The sequence below is a fragment of the Bos indicus x Bos taurus genome, chromosome 3 (assembly GCF_003369695.1).
Source record: "Bos indicus x Bos taurus breed Angus x Brahman F1 hybrid chromosome 3, Bos_hybrid_MaternalHap_v2.0, whole genome shotgun sequence".
Classification (NCBI taxonomy): domain Eukaryota; kingdom Metazoa; phylum Chordata; class Mammalia; order Artiodactyla; family Bovidae; genus Bos; species Bos indicus x Bos taurus.
Window position 1 is genome coordinate 110,894,566 of NC_040078.1, and position 16,805 is coordinate 110,911,370.

The 16,805-nt window shown below is 53.6% G+C and overlaps 1 protein-coding gene across 2 annotated transcripts in view; it reads left to right on the forward strand.

The window, feature by feature from the left end:
* The first annotated feature begins 1,003 nt into the window (after positions 1-1,003).
* The window catches only part of DLGAP3 (DLG associated protein 3), a 61,875-nt gene continuing 46,073 nt past the window's right edge, over positions 1,004-16,805 (forward strand). The window contains exons 1-2 of one of the 2 annotated variants that reach the window (XM_027537908.1): positions 4,772-4,866; positions 5,103-5,211. The gene's annotated coding sequence lies outside the window, so the exon portion shown is untranslated. Of the gene's footprint in view, positions 1,143-4,771; positions 4,867-5,102; positions 5,212-16,805 lie in introns of those variants that run through there. The other variant, XM_027537907.1, reaches the window with a different exon arrangement.

The following is a 16,805-nucleotide window of genomic DNA, read 5'->3' on the forward strand; positions in this document are numbered from 1 at the left end:
AGAGCCAGCCCCTCCCCAAGCGGTTTCCCCAGTGCGCCCCCTCCCCCCCATTACAGCACCGCCCTGGGCGCCAAGACGGATTCCAGCCAGGGACTGCTGCAGTCCTTTCTCCTCCGCCTCTCCTGGCTCCCGCAGCCCGAGTCCCGGCTCTGCAGCCTCCGGCTGTGCTCCGGACCGTCCCTTTTCCCTCCCCCACCCCGCCTCCGCCTTGGCACGACCCCTGGCTCAGGGCCTAGAGGTGGGCGGACACAGTGGGCACAGGTGGGGCCCCGGCAAAGCCCGCAGGTCGAGCGGGGTTTTCCCTCCACACAGTGGGGCTGCCTGGGCTGTGGGTGAGGGACTCTATCCAGTCTGTGGTTCTGAGCCCGGCACGGCGCCCCAGCCGGGGACGCAGGGCTGAAGAGGGGCCCTTAGACCTGCGGCCAGCAGCTGCAGTCGGGTAGCTCATCCGCGAAACCCGAAAAGCGTCTCCTAGAGGGATGCGCCCGGGGGGCTGTGTGACATTCAGGGTGTGACTGTGCCTCGGTGGGGCGCGAGACCCTGTCTGGGAGGCTGTGTGACTCTTTCCCCAAGCGCCCGTCTCTGGGCTTCGGACCTGTGCCTAGGCGGCCGTGCGTGACCGTGACACTGTGTGTGCCCGTTCCTGGGTCCCCAGCGGACGCGGACCCGGTGGTCCCCGGGGAGGGGGAGCTTATTCGCACCCCCGCCTGGGCCTCCCAGCGCCGTCGCTCAGCCTCCCCTAGGCGGGCGCTCCTCGGAGACCTGGGCGGCCGTCCGCTGGCGGCGACCTCGGCCCTCCTGGGTCCCGTGCGGGGGCGGGGAGCTCGGCCCCCTCCCTCTCGCCGGCTCCGGGCCCGGCAGCCCTGCGCGGGGGCGGGGGCGGGGGCGGAGCGCGCGGGCGGGATCCCCCCGCCTCCCCTTCCTGGTCCCCGGGAAATCCAGCCTCCGTGGCTTGGCCACCTCCCGCTCCCGCGCCCGCTGCCGCTCGGCGCTCGCTCGGGGCTCCGCAGCCGGCGCGGCCCCTCTGCCGGGGGCTCCGCAGTGCCGGGCCCCGTCCCTGCCCGCCCGCCCGCCGCCGCCGCAGCGCCCCCGGCCCGGACCGCCGGCACCATGTAACCCGGCCGGAGCCCGAGCCGGGCCAGGTAAGCCGCGGGGAGGGGTGGGGACCGGGCCGCGCGCGCCGCGCCCTCTGCAGCGCCCCCCAGCCTCGGCCTGGCTGCGGCCCCGGCGCCGCCCACGCCCCGGGCTCCGGCGGCCTCGGCTCCCGGTCCGGGGATGGGGGAAGGCTGGGCCTCCTCCGCCGCCCCCGCCCGGGCCTGGCTGTCGGCGGGCCTGACCAGAGGGACGGCTGGGAGACCACGAGGAGCGGGGACCGGCTCTTGGGGAGAGCCGCGGGGCTACCAGCCCCGGCCCAGCCCCGGGCCGGCTGAGGCTTGGGTCTGAGCGGGAGTAGCCAGCAGGGTGGTGGGGGGAAGTGGAGGTTTCAGGGAGATCCGGAGAGAAGTTTTCCTCTGCAGGTGTGTGAGTGTGAGTGCATGTCACTGTGTCTGTGATGAGCGTGTGTGTCACCGTGTGGGTCTGTGGGTGGCTGTGTGTGCCAGTGAGTGTATGCAGCGAGAGTGTGCGTGTGTCATTGTGGGTGAGTGTGTGCGTGTCCGTGGGTGTATGCAGTGTGAGTATGGAGGGTGTTCCCGTGTATGTATCTGTGAACATGTGTGTGAGTGTGTGTGTTGTCACCGTGTGTGCTTGGGGGGGGTCCTCTGAGTGTGTATGTGAACAGATGTGTGTGTGCTGGTGTGACTGTTTCCGAGAGTGGGTTCGGGTATCCGTGGCCTGCGTGAATGTGTGTGTGTGTGGTTGGGGGGTGCGTGCTGTGTGAGAATGTATCTGAGCTGGGTTCATTCGAAATCACGCACACCTAGGCTTTGTCCCCTCCTCCCCCAGGGGATGCCTGGTGAGGTGCTGGGGATGGGACAGAGAGATGGGACTTTTCTGAGGTCAGATCAAACCCCTTCCCCTGGGACTCCTCACCCCACTCAGGCAAGAGCTGCATGGCACTTTCCACCTTGGTTCCCACCTTCACCTACCCCAGAGGGTACCCTCTGTGATGCTACTGGTTGTGTTCTAGTTGGACACTGAGGCCCCTGGGGGTTGTGGGGTGGGGGTGCAGCTGGAGTGTATGTGCCTGTGTGTGCTTCTCCTTCTTGAGGTCTGGAACCTGTGTCACCCCAGTGATGTTTCACCAAGGGCCCTTTAGCGCCACGGGCTCAGGAGGCCAGGTGGAGGCTTCTGTCCTGTTCTTAGTCATCAGAGCAGGTGGCTGTCTCTAGACTCCCAAGTCCTCAATTTCTAAGTTCTGGGTCATTGGTTCAGCCCACTGACTCCAGGTGGGTCTGTGCAAAAGCTCTTTGAAGTAATAATAATTTAAGAGACAATGTCCTTGTATCAGTTCAGGGCTTTTGAAAAATGCTCCCCTCTCAACTCTTTCTCTTCTTCCCAACAGCCCCAGGAAACAGGCAGGGCAGGTTAAGTCATATGAAATTACCAATATTCAACTGTCTTTGCTTTTTACCTACAAAAACAGCAATTTCATGTGGTTCAACCTAATATAATGCCCACTTACAGATGAGGATGTTGAGGCTTGAGAGTTGAATTGCATTCCCCACAATCACACACTGCTAGTTACAGGTTCAGAAAGACTCCAACCCGGGTCTTTTGCTGACCCAAAGAGCTGGGTTGGGCCAAGGTTAGAGAGTGGTACTCTCTGGTGTGCTCTCTCTGACCCTGGTGGCACTGCCCTCCACCTCCGCCCAGCATTCCCTGAGTGCTGAGGCTACTTCTGCACCCAGCTGCCAAGGCCTAGCTGGGAGAGAGGGGGAGAAGAGAGGAGGGAGGGGTGGGAGAGGCTTCGTGAGTTGGCAGTGAATCAGGGTCTAAAAAGGGAGCTGGGAGGGCTAGGGTGGCAGGTGTTTCTAAAAGGAACACGAACATAGGATGAACAGCCTCAGATACACCCCCGCACCCCCCACCCCCCACTGCCCCACTGATCTGGCAGGCAGTGCCCACTGCATTTAATGCCAGGGGGCTCATGTCCAAGGAGTGAGCTTATATGTAGTTACAGAATGATGGCCAGGGGAGGAAACTTAGAATTGACTTGGTCCAATCTCTTAATTACAAAGTGAGGAGACTGAAGCCCAGAGAAGGGAGAGGACTTGCCCAAGGTCACACAGCAAACTTGTGGGTTCCTAGCTATCTTAGCCCAGGAACTTTCCAAACTTCCATGTTGCTTTCCATTCCTGGAAACCCCCACTCCCACCTTTTGCTCCTTAAAACAGAGCCGAGGGGATTTGGGGAAAAGAAGCAAAGACTCAATAACCCTAAGGCTATAGACCCTTTGACCTGGGACCCCTTTCCAAAGAGAAGGAGTTAACAGATGTTCCTAAAAATGGGGATTCCTAGCCATACCCACCACTGAGGTAGGCCATGGCATCTCTTAATTCTTGCCAGTGAGGGGCTGAAACTGCTGCAGGCCAGACTCCCAGACTTTCTTCTGTGGCAGCAGCTGGCTGCTACCTGGCAGCTCACATCATCTCTCTCCAGTTGATGTTGGAACCTGGGCTGGCTGAGCTCCATTTTGCTTCATACCATCCAGTTTCTGATGCATTTTTTTGGCCTGATAGTTCCTTATTTTATAGGTTTATAGGTTCCAGTTAGGTAGAGAAGCTTCTGGGGCTTGTCTGATTTTGGAGGGTTTGTGGTTACTCTTAAACTCTTTCTGATTAAACTTTCCCAGAGTCTCGGGTAAATGATAAAGAAAAGTGTTCCCATTTTATAGGTGGGAAAATCAAAATTCATAGAAGAGCCTCCTATTTGTTCGTTTTTTCTAGTAATCTACTAATATCAGTAGAAGAGATTCTTTTGAGTGAGGGGACAGAGGAGCAAATGACAACAGAAGCTTTTGTCTAGAGGGACTTCTACAGACCCCTTCCAGTATCTTACCAGCCCCATGGTCAGGAAACCTTTCCAGAGTCTGATGTCATTCCCACTTGGTAGATTCAAAGCTTTGTCTCTCAGTGGGGGGTGGAAGAACAGCTGCGTACCCTCCACTCTACAAGCGCTATGTCTTGATTCCCTCTCCCCCCCCCAGCCCCCCAGTCTGAAGGCTGCTGGCTCAGCGGGCCTCCTGCTGTCTGGGGAGTCTGGGTTTGAGCTGGGGTGAGGTGGTGGCAACATCGTTATGGTAACGAGCTGCCAGCTCATCGTTGCTAATAACTTGTCAAGTCCCTGGGCTCAAATGCAGCATGCCTTCCCACCATCCCTTCTCCCCATGTCACAGAAAGAAAAAGTGAGGCTTTGAGGGAGGGGCCTGTGAATAAGGGAGTCTGGGGAGGTGGGTGGCCTTGTCCTTGGGACTGTAGCTGGGGAGCTGTGGGGAGGTTGCTTGGGGACTGGTTTACACATATGATTATATAAGTTTGCATATGATTGCAGGGGCTGTTACATGTGCATATCCTGAAAACATACTTGTAGAAACCTGTACATGCTAGCTGACATGTTCATGTACCTTTACACAGCAGCCCACATGCAAACATGCCTCCAGCATCAGAACATGCTTGTGCATGAATACTGCCTCTACCATCTGAACATAAGGCACCCAAGAAATCTGGGTTTGTGGGGGTGTCCAGGTATGTGGGTGGGGATCTGATCTTTTTCTGATGCTGTTTCAAAGTGTCTTGTTAACAAAGGGACAGAATGGTCCCAGAGTTCCTTCTTCCTTCCAGTCAAGAGCTCAGAATGGAAATGACCTGGGGATGGTGTGAGCACCCAGCTCTCCAAGGCTCCTGCCTCTATCCCCTTTGAGCTCAGGTATCCCCTGCCCTCCTCACTCTCTGTTCTTTCTCATCCTCTCCTCTTCCTGTGTGTAAATATTAAAGAGCTGAGCCTGCAGGGCTGATGTAGACATGGGGAGAGAATGAAATTAAAAAGGATTCCCTCGCCCCTATCCTGACATCCCCACCCTGCAGTCCCCCGCTCTTGCCTCCTCCCCTCTTCCTTCTCCCCTCCCCTCACTCAGTGCTTCCACATATCTTTCCTCCCCCCAGTCCAGATGGGAGCTGGCTCTTTCAGAAAGGGGGCTCAGAACAGGGTGTGGGGAGCTACCTGTCTCTGCCTCCCCCCACCACATCTGCCTGCAGGGCTGGGAGCCCCCACGTGAGTATTTCTTTTATTTTTGGGGGTGGTGGTTGAGAAGGAAAGTGGTTTTAGAACCAGCTGTGAGTGGCGTTGAGAGGCTCAGGGCTGAAAGGAGGTGGGTGGGGTCCTCTCTCTAGGCTCACTCAGGGAAGTCTCGTGTCTGGGTTTCTTTCCTTTCTTTGGACACAGAGAGAAAGGAGGAGTACCAGGTGCCTCCGGTGGATGGGAGCGAGTGTGGGAGGGGCATGGGAGAGGGGCTTCTGTACTAAAGAGGGTGTATAGTGGGGTAAGCCTTTCGTTTCTGGCATCCTGCCTTTCTGGCAATGGGGCCACAGAGTGGCTGGGAGCTGTCCCAGGTGCTGAATTTGACTCGGTAGGATTTGCTGCTTTGGAACTGTCCTGAGTATTGAATGGGGCTGCACTGGGGGACCGGTGATGGGCAGAGTTGAGGGCTCACTAGAAAAATTCTTCCAAATGACCCACTTTCCAAGGACAGAGTCCTTGGATGGACAGATAGATTTTGGGGTCCTTCCTCTGGCCTTAGGCCTCACTGTTCTTAATAGTATTTGGGAAAGGGACCCCTCTTTTCCTGTTTCAGTTCCTCCTCCCCTTTCTAAAACTACCATATGGTTAGTGTGCGGGTATGGCTAGATGATGATGTTTCTGCTGTGAGCTCTCTTCTCCTGGATAGTTTTTAGTGCAATAAGCTTGGGGGTACTGACATCAGCCTTTCTCCTACTGGGTCCCAGAAGTTCAGGCTCAAGGCAGATCTGAATTAAGAGGGTTCAGGTTTTGCTGGTTTAGGCCTGGGTTGGGTAGAGCTCAGGAGTTCTGGGTAATTATACCATGTAGCATACCCCTGCCCATTATACTTTTGAATTCGGGAAAGAGGCAGTGAAATACTCTGCAAGACTGTCTCATGTTTTGCCCAGCCCAGCCACAGCTCAGAGCAGCATTTGAGAGAGACTTTTGTTGGGGAGGAAGGTTTCCAAGCAAAGGACTCAAGGAGTGGGTGGGGTTGTTCAGTGCCATGGAGCAGAGAAGGAGGAGGCTACTAGTGATGGGGCAATGGGAAAAGAGGAAAATATGGGGGAGAAAAAAACTACTCAAATTGGGGGATTGGGGTTCTGGATTTCAATCCTCATCTTCTTTGTAAATCTTTTCCCCACTAACTTAGGGTCAGGATCATCTCAGTTTTCTGGGTTCTTATGCTCCATCTTTGTAAATCTGAAGGGAATAGAGCAAGGATTTATTTCTCTGGGTCCCTTCTCTTGTCATCCCAGGGGGATGAGAGCCAAATGTCAGGACATGCAGATGAGACTGGGGGGGAACAACAGGCAGGAGTGGATGATGGCAGCTTCACCTCCCATCCCCAGGAGAACAATCAAATATTCAAATGGCATCCTTCTTGAGGGGAGAGGAAGGAGAAAGTTTCTGGATGCTGGGCAAAAAATGGATGTGGCAGGGAGTTCAAGAAAAAAGGGGAGGCAGTTAGGGACCCCAAACGGAACCAGTTCTAACCTTTCCAGATGTGACTTCTGGTTAATAAGGAGCCCCTCACCCATCATGTTTTTCCTGTAACTCGTCAAGATGATTCTTCTCTGGTTGCTTGGGAGGAGCTGAGTTTTCCTGTGCTGTGGGTGCTGGGAGGTGGTGGGTGTGGGTGTGGGTGCCTGTTTGGGGAGGGGAGGTGTTTGTGCTCTACTCAGCTCTCTTGGTTACATAACAGCTTTGATAAGACTTTACTTTGGAGCTGCTGCTACTGCCTGAAGCAGTCACCCCTCCACCCCCACATGGAATGTTGGATGTCCACCCCCTTCTCCCTGGCCCCTTGGAGAGTCTTGCTACATTCACGATCTAGTGTTCCAGCAGCTGCTTTCCTGCTGGGAGGGGTCTTCAGTTTGCTTCCCTGCTCCCTAACCAGCTCCTGCTCTCTAAATAGTTGCTTCTTTTAGTCTTGTGAGCCCAGGTTACCCCCACTCTTTACATTTTTAAGCCTCCAGGGGTGGGAGGGTTTCACCGGACATCATGAAGCTGCCCTCTAGGGAAGAAGAGAGGTATTCCAAGAAGTTTTAGTGCCCAGAGACAATGTTTGTACTGTTCTTTTCTCTGCCCCAATAGCTGTTTTGGAATCTGGGAGCTGTGGGCCATACCCAGAGGGGCTGGGAGGAAGAACCCTGGCCTTAATATTTTCCCTTCATTTCTCCTTTTAGAATTAAAAAGTTTTAGATATATGGGAGTGAGGGCTGCCTTTTGGGTAGAAAAAGGTGCTCCTAGTCTGAGGTGCACTTGCTTCATGTTCCCTGCCTCCCAGGTTGTCTGTGGAAATACTGATTATTCCAGGCATGAGACAAGTGGATAACAAAGCCCTTTTTTGGAATGACATTTTTTTTTTTTTTCTGTGAGTGGGTAGAAATGGAGTATGTCCAGGAGTAGGGCATATCTTATTGATAATACGAACAACTTTCCAGAAGGAACTAGGAGACTGGCAAGAGGAGAGAGCAAATGCAAGCTTGTGGTGTCACTTGGAGAGAAGATGGACTTCCGGCTTTGTGCATAGGATAGAAAAGCCAGAGGAGAGGCTGGGTGTTTCTGCTCTTCCGGTGCCTGTGCATGTGTATTTCTGCCTGTGAGTGTGTATGTGACTGCGTGTATGTCCATACGTAAGTGTGAGAGTGCTGTATGAATGTGTACGAACACATTTGTGAGTTTGCATAGACACATGTGTATAGATATGTAGGAGTCTATGTATGCATCAGGGTATACATGTGACTATAAAGGCAATTACCTAATTAAACCTGTGGGGGTGGGGTGCTCACTCAACCGTATGTATATGTCAATGTAAGTGTGCACGTGAGCGTGTACGTGGCAGCACATGAATTAACAGCATATGAATATATGTATATAAGTTGTCATCCGCGTGAATAGATGTGACAGAAAGGATGAAAGAGAGAGATTCTGACTGAACACTGGGGCCGTTCAAAAGTTGTTTTCACACATGCTTGAACTCGATCCACTCTGATGCCTGTAGCTCTTCTCCAAAAATCAGGCTCCTTGAGGTCTCTCAAATTATCTTTCATGGGGCCTCACTCTTCCTCACCACCATCCGTATGAAGGAAGTTTGCAGAGGAGAAACCTGTTTAGGCCTTGGGGACAGCTGAGTAAGGGAGCTGAGCTCAAGGCTGATCAAATGCTATGGTGCCCAGGAGTGTATACAGGGAAAGAGTTTGAGAACTTGAACGTGAACATTACTACTGAGGTTTCAAGAATCAAACAGGACAGTCTGGGCTCAGTGGATGAAAGGGGCAGGGATTTTATGGAGGTCCACGTGTGTGTATCAGCCTGTGCACACATGTATATGTGTTTGTGTAGATGTATATGTGTACATCACTTGTCTTTGCCTTAATATGCATAACTCAACATAAATGCACTTTCTAATGTGTACATATGAAAAAATCTACAGGAATATACCTACCAAAAGAGGGATTTGTTGATGTAAACATACATGCTAATGCTCATATGTATATAGACAGAATATGCAAAATATGTATGCACTTACTAACTATGGAGGCATTTGCTAAAACTGAGCTTCCCAGGTGGTGCTAGTAGTAAAGAATTCAGGTGACTTAAGAGATGCAGGTTCGATCCCTGGGTCAGGAACATTCCCTGGACAAGGGCATGGCAACCTACTTCAGTATTCTTGCCTGGGGAATACCATGGACAGAGGAGCCTGGGGGGCTACAGTCCATGGGTCGCAAACAGTAAAGCATGATTGAAGCAAATTGACGTGCATGTGTGTCCTAACATTGGCCCGATGGCAACCCATGACCTCACTCACCCAGGTTAACCACAGCTTACGAAGAGTCCCTCTTCTACCACATGTGCCTCACATTCATCCATTCATTCAGCCAGTGTTTGTCTCATGCCTGTGTTGAGCCATGTACTGTGCCGGACACTGGGAATGGTCCTCGACCTCAGGTAACTTACAGTCTAGACCTGGATCCAAGAAAGGAGAGTGTTCAGGAAAGCAGGAGGACAGATGTATTCATGGGGGCTAAGGAGTGGGGGCAGTCTGTGGAGGGCTTGGTCAGTTCCGGAGTGTGAAAGGGAGGGCCTCAGTAAAGGATCCATAGAAGAGGAGGCCATTGAGCCAAGGCTTGAACAGCTATTCACCAGGTGGGCAACTTTAGAGAAAGGTGTTTCAGTGACAGGAAATGTCCCAACTGGTCTCCCTACCTCCTCCCTTGCCAGCCCCTCCTCCAGAGAGCTTTCCCATGAAAGCAGCCAGCCTAAGACAGTGTTAGTTGCTCAGTCATGTTGTATTCTTTACGACCCTGTAGACTGTAGCCTGCCAGGCTCCTCTGTCTATGGACTTCTCCAGGTGAGAATACTGGAGTGGATAGCTATTCCCTTCTCCAGGGGATCTTCCTGACCCAGGGATTGAACCCAGGTCTCCTGCATTGCAGGCAGATTCTTCACCGTCTGAGCCAGTGGGGAAGCAGAATCATGCCTTTCCCATGGCTTTCCATCTCACTCAGAGTGAAATCCTGAGTGCTTGCTTAGTAGGTCCTGAGTGACAGAAGTGCTGTGTGTAAAGTAGCCTCTGGTGACCTTCCTGATTTCAAGTTCCTTCCCTGCAAGTGCTTCCTTTCGGTTCCACGAAGATGCTGAGCTGAGCACAGCCTCATCTCAGGGCTGCTGCTTTCCCCTCAGCCTGAAGCGCTCTCCCCCCAGGTACCCACGTGACTTACTCCTTCATTTGATTCAAGTCTTCGCTCAAAAGTCACTTTTTTGGAGAGGCCTCCCCCACAGTCTATCTTAAATAGCCCCCTTGTCATGCTGTCCTCTCACCTCAAGAAAAAAATTTCAGCACTTACCACCTCCATTATTTCATGCATTTGCTCAGCATCTCCTTTTCCACTAGGATATAAACTTCATGAGAATGGAGCATGAAGAGATCTGGTGTTGCTTCGGCACCCACTGTGTTCCGAGAAGTGCCTGGCTCAGAGGCACCCACTACACACAGATCTTAGGTACATCACAGTGGCAGGCAGTGAGGAGAGTGGATCGGGCCGGGCCGAGATACAAGGTGGGGAGACCAGTTAGGAACCGGCTGGAAGAGCTTTGGTGGAAATTTAGGGTGAGGGCAGCCTGATGGGGAACATCAGGAGAGGAGGTGGCGAAAGGGAGACACAGTGTACACGACACACGCATGCATGCACATGCACACGTAGGCCCACGTGTGCACACGTATTACAGTTAAGCCAGTCATAACTACTGTCGTAGTCAAAGAAAGCTAAGGGAGAAAGTAAAAACGTCTTTATATGTTAATATGGTATGGATGCCATGAGCACTGAGTGACAAGCTGGACACCCTCCAGCTAACCCTGGATGATGCTCTCCACACATCTGCCTGCCTCTGTCAACCAGGCTCAAAGGACTGCCAGGCAGGTTCTGCCATCTATGGGGTCGCACAGAGTCCGACACGACTGAAGCGACTTAGCAGCAGCAGCAGCAGCAGCAGCAGCAGCAGGGCTTCTGCCTCAGCAAACAAGGGTAGGGTCCTGGGTCCTAGCAGGGAAAGGGTCTTCAGACATCAGAGTCACAGAGACTTAGAGACAAGTGGGGGAGGCATGTGGACCCTGAGAGGGGTGCTCAGAGGCAGCGACCTTTGGCTGGGCCCAGACTTCCTGAGGCCAGATGTGGTGGGAGGCAGGACAGCATCCTCAGAGGGCATCCACTGGGTGGCCCCCATCTTTCCCCGCCCCTCCTCCTCTCCCTGCTCCTCTCTGGTCCTTTTTCCTAGTAGGGTGGCTGCTGTGACCGCAAGTATGGATTTCGGAGTGAGCGGTTCCCGCCTGCCCCAGGGTGTGCGAGTTCAGGGATATGGGGACACCCAAGGAATGGAGAGCCAATTTCTAGGACAGACTGGGGGTTTGGTGGTAGGGGAGGAGTCTCTCTGAGAGTCTCAGCTTGGTTTGATTTCCTCCCTAAGGAGAGAGCAGGGAGACTTGAGCTTCGGTTGCAGAAAGAGGCACTGAGGTTAGCCCTCAGGCAGGCCCATTCAGCGTCTAGGGTGAAGCGACGGAAACTTAGTACCTGGGGGAAGCTTGGAGGCCGGCGGGTGAGAAACGGAGGAAGAGGTGGGAGCGTGGGGCAGCCCCTCCGGCGCCGCCCCCTGACTCCTAGGGGCCGGGGATGGGCGGGGATGAAGGCCTCAAGTCCTCTTTGAGAGCTCCTCCCCGAGACCCCCAAGCCTGCATCTGGGTTGCTTCCTTTCCAAGAGCTAGAGACCCGTCGGGCTTCTGGGGTGTGTGACAGGGGACTTCTGCCAATCTCTGCTCGCCTCTGGACCAGGGGCGGGGGCGCTGCCGCCGCTCCCCTCCCACCTGGGCTCTGAGCATGGGGGTTGGGCCGAGACAGCCGCCAGAGCCGCCCACCTGCCCGCGGTGTCATGGCAACGACTCTGCCCACGTGGACGTTGAAGAAAGGGAGAAGAGAAGCGAGGAGACACCACACAGACAGGAGGATGGGAGGGGGCTCCTCTAGGTCCTGCCTGCCTGAGCGCCCCCCGACCCCTCCGGTTGGACCCAGGGCCCCTAGCGTAGGGTGAGACTTGTGCTCCCGGCCTGGCTTCAGAGGATGCATGTCCTTGGGCGTCCTGAATGATGATGACCTTGGCCTCCTGTACCGGGGGCCGCAGTGGGGTCCTGGGGGGGAGGGGGAGCTTTGGCAGGTGCCGACCTCTCCTTCTCGCCCCACCCCACAAGGGATGGTGCCTGGGGCTGAGGGGATGAGAGCCCGACCTACTTCTCCCATTTTCTCCCTATTTTTCAAAAGGAAAATGACCCACTTTTCAGCCAATCAGACTGGGGCCTGTTCCCAGGCTCGTTCCCTGAGCCCCCCTGCCCAGGCCTCTGCTCCTTCCTCAGCCTGTTAGTCACGTGCTGGCCCCTCTTCCTGAGGGAAGCAGGCCGCACCTGTGTGGAGGGCCCTTCCCCGCCCTCTGCGCCAGGCTGGGGAAGGGCCTGTTCCAGGGGTGGCCGGGGCCTGACTGATTCTGCATCAGTGCCCCTTTGGGCAGTCGATCACCATGGATGACGATGGTCCTGGGCACTTTGAATGTTCTGTCCCCCATCCCCTCACTCTCCTAAGATCCACACCCTGGAGAGACAGGAAGGGCTCTGGGGCTGGTGGGAGAAGGTCATACCCCCCTCTCATTCTGTATGAGTGGGTGCTGATGGGCCATCTTCCCAAGCTGCTCCATTTTCACATGGAAAGGGAGGGCTGGCAGCCCTGGAGAACCATGGCTGCTTGTCTGCCTTCTAAAGAACCCTCCTAGAGGGTTCTGTCTAGGCCTCTCTTCCCAAGCCCCTCCTCCTCTCTAGGATATTGGTCTGGGCCTGAGAGCCCCCTCCCTCCCTCAGCTATATTGGCTTGGGCTGGCTTGGGGGGTGATTAGGGATTTAATTATTTAGTTTCTCCAGCTCAGTAGATTAATTCCATCCATCACAGGCAGGCTGAGCCATCTCCCCATCTTAGGGCTGCCTGGCCAACCCCAGAGGGAGGCAGCATCATTGCTCACCTGGGCCCAGTATTAGATCTGGGAACAATGGATAAAGTTCTTGTTGGGGGAGGATTTGATGTATGACATTGAGCAGACGTGGGTGCTTAAGCGATGTGAGATGAACATGGGTATGTTGTATGGGGATAAATGTGAACATGTATGTGAGGTTTTGTGTCTGTGAAGCTTCCGTGTGCATAAGCATCCATGTCCTTTGGATGAAAATGCACATGTGTGAACCCTTGTGGGAACAAGTCTGTATGTATGTGTGCACATTATGTGACAGTGACTAGTTATTTGAGGACAAATGCCATGTGAGTTGTGTTGGATGAGTCTGCATGGCTGTGTAAGCTGCCTCTGGAGAACACACGTGTTAAATTGTGAATAAACATTCTTGGGGCCATGGATGCCCATGTGCAAGGGGAGGGATGGCGAGGGTGGAGATTTCCTGAGGCTGAGTGATGAGTCAGGGCACACTGGGAGTCCACTTGGTGATCTCATCAGACCAGTTTGGTCAGAGAGATGCTCCTTCAGATGTGCCAGGGCTTGATCTCCTAGTGGTTGAGAGTGTCAGGCCAGGACCAGATCCATATTCAAATCCTCTACCACCTGTGTGACTTTGGGCAATTTTTACATTTCTCAGCCTCAATCTCCTCATCTGTAAAATGGGAGTAATAATGGCACCTACTGCAAAGGATGGTTTTGAGGACTACACAAAAAAGTACACTCAGCACTTGACACAGTGCCTGCTCAGTTGTAGACATTCAGTGAGTTGAGCCTTAGGCTTTGGAGTTGAAAGGTGCCAGAGGTTGTGTGATCTGAAATGTGTTCTGTGCTTCAGTGCATCCTATACCATCCTCCAAGGTGGTTCTCCAATCTCCGCTTATATGCCTCCCTGGACAGGATACTCCCAGCTCTTCAGGAAACCCACATCATACTGGACCAGCCCTGTCTGCTACAGAGTTCTGGTCCAGCTGCAGGGAGTCATTTCCCTCATGCCTTCTCCCATTTCTCACCCTATTTCTATGCCCCAGCAGATGGGTACTACAATGGCTCAATTACTAACCTGAACTTATTGAGCATCTAGTCTATGCCAGATTTTGTTTATACAGAGATAAAGCAGATGGATCCTGGTTTTTAAGGAGCTCACACCCTGCAAACACATTTTTATCCTACTGTGTTGAAGTATGGGACCTTAGAGAAGGTAGCGACTGCTATGCCCTGGGGTTGATAAGGTGGGCAAGCTTAGGTGAGGTTTCTTGGAAGAGAGGGTGCCTGAACTGCATCGGAGGCAAAGGTAGGGGGACAGGCTTTCCATATGGAAGAATCCTACAGTCTGTGCTGACTCCTCTCCCCATTCTCTCTCCTGTTGTGGTCCTGGCTCCTGCTAAGCCCAGGAATCTAGAGAAGAGAGCAGAGGTTAAGATACCCTGGATGCTGGGGGAGGACCAGGCAGAGCTGAGGAGTGAGAGGTGCCACCTCATGAACCTGGCTGTTAACCAACCAGCCAGCCCTCATGGGACCCAGCTCTGTGCTTGAATCCTTTGTGGGAGAGGCCTGGAGGAGACAGCAGGCAGCCCCTGTCCCAACTCACACAGAGAGCCTGCAGGGCAGTGTGCCAGCCCAGGAGGCAGGCTTCGTGAGGGAACAAGACCTGTGGGCCAGGGAGTAGGACAGGCCACAGGCCTGACCTGGCTGAGAAACTGCTGCCCAGTGGACCCTTGCCATAGACTGGGGATTCTGCCTGTTGTTTTCTGATAGCAGGCTCAAGGCTGGCAGCATTCTGGAGCCCAGGGCAGCAACAGCCCAAGTCCCACCAAACACATACAAATAAAAGAAGACACTAAGGTGCTGAAGTCAGAAGTAGCCAACATGTGGAAACACATGTGCTAGTTGCCTTGGACGGATCAACTTGAGTACTCATTGCTGCAACTTAGGAGGTAGGTTTTGTTAGCCCTGCTTTACAGATGACAGAATTGAGACCTGTGGTCATGCAGGTAGGCTGAGAGAAAATGGTTGGAAGCAGATGATTGTCTTCGCAATACCCAGCAAAACGTCACTCTGGACTTGCCCTCCCAGATCCTTGGAGCTGGAAGAGAGACCATTAGCCCTGGCTGCAGGAGTTGCTGGGGTCTACAGATCAAGGGCCTCTGGTTCCCTCAGATGCCATCATCTTTGACCACTGGGGCTGCTCTGCTGTCTTCAGCATCTCCAGGGGTGGGAGGTCTTCAAAAAGAACCCAGGCAAACAGAAGGTCCTGGGTGAAACATGGAACAAGTGAGTTTTCAGTTGTGGATCCCTGGTCCAGATCTGAGTCAGGTGTGGCTCCAGCCTCTGCTGGAGGCTGAGAAATCCTCTCAAAGGCCCTGCTTCCAAATCTCACTGGTTCTCGCAGTTTCTCCCTGGTTGTCAGGAGCTAACTCTCAGCGCTGTGCTGTTTTACCTGCATGACCTTAATACTCATGACATTGTGGTGAGAAGGGACCTATGCTTGCTCCCATTTGAAAAGTGAAGACACTGAACTAGAGGGAGAGGTCCAGAGACTTCCTTAAGGCTTCATGTCTAGTAACCGGTGGACCCTGGAGGCCCAGGACCCACAGGCTGTCTCGCTAGCTATCCCTGACCAGGGTCCTATAGGATTCTAATCCTGGTGGTCTGTCTCTCAGTGGTGGACTGGGATGTCTTCCCCAAAACAGGCAGGTAGAAGGGGGAGCATAGGCAGGCAGACCCTCCTGAGGACTGATCAGTTGACAAAAAGGGAAGAATGGGCCCAAAGCAGTTGACCATGGCTGCGGCTAGGGGGTGAGGCGTGAGACTGAGCAGCCTGAACTGTATCGCTTATTGCCTTTGACAGCCCTGAAAAAGCCTGAACTTTGCTTCTGGCACCTCTTGGCCACATGGCTTCTGCTGGGAGAGGAGCTGGAGCCCAGATTGTCTGGAAGAAGAGAGCAATTTGGGGCTGGGAGATTCCCCTCCTCTTCCCCCTCACTGCCTTCCTTGAAGGCAAAGGGGGCACATCTGGAGAGCCCCAGACGTGGCTGAAAAAGGACTATCCTTACCTGCTAGTTGAGAGGGGCTAGATAAACATGATGAGCAGGGCTGGGTTTGGTGGTGGGATTTCTAATACCACACCCTCCAGAGGCTCTCCAGAGCCCTTAGGGGGAAAGGAGTGGAGGTCCTGTCTGTGGGCTGTTGGGCACAGGAGTAGAGTGGAAAGTGAAGACATGCAGCCATACACTTGATACTTTCTGAACACCTGTTCATGCCAGGCATTGTTCTAGACACTCAGAGTACCACAGCACGTGACAGACAAAGTCCCTGCCCCGCTGGGGCTTTTATTCTGCTATGGGGAGACATACTATAAACATGGGCTAGATAAAGAAAATAATTTCAAAGAGCGATAGCCCTATGAAGGCAATGGAAACAGGTGATGTGGAGCATTCCTGGGGGAGGGAGCTCGACTTCAGCTAGTGAGTGGTCAGGGAAGGCTTCTCGGAGCTGAGACCTGAAAGATCAGACAGAAGAAGCCATGGGAATATCTGGGGCAGAGTGTTCCAGCAGAGAGAACATCAAGTATAAAGCCCCCTGAGGTGGGATTTTCAAAGAGATTATAGGTAGTATGGGTTATTCACAGGCTGAGCACCGTCTGATGGGTCAGGAGATGGATTTAGCCTTTGGATCTTCCCGTGTCACAAGTGTTTTGGAGCAGTAAGCCCATTTTCTGTAAAATTCCTACCCTAAACCCCCAGGAGGAGTTCATTAAATAAAGTAATAAAAGTGAATGAAAAAGATCCCAACCCTCCCTCTTATTCTGTTCACCCTTCCTTCTTTCCACTTTTTGGGGCAGTGAGGGGAAGAGAACGTTTTTCTCGGGTCCAAAGGGTGGAGGTTGGGCAGAAGCCATGCGGAGTCTTCAGCGACAAATCTGGGGAGTGAGGTGAAGAGAGGCCAGGGGCGAGGAAACCAGCCCAGCAGCAGAGATCCTGCCCAAGAGAGCGGAACAAAGCCAGTGCTGAAATGGTCAAGGGGGCTCAGACAGCCCTGGATGC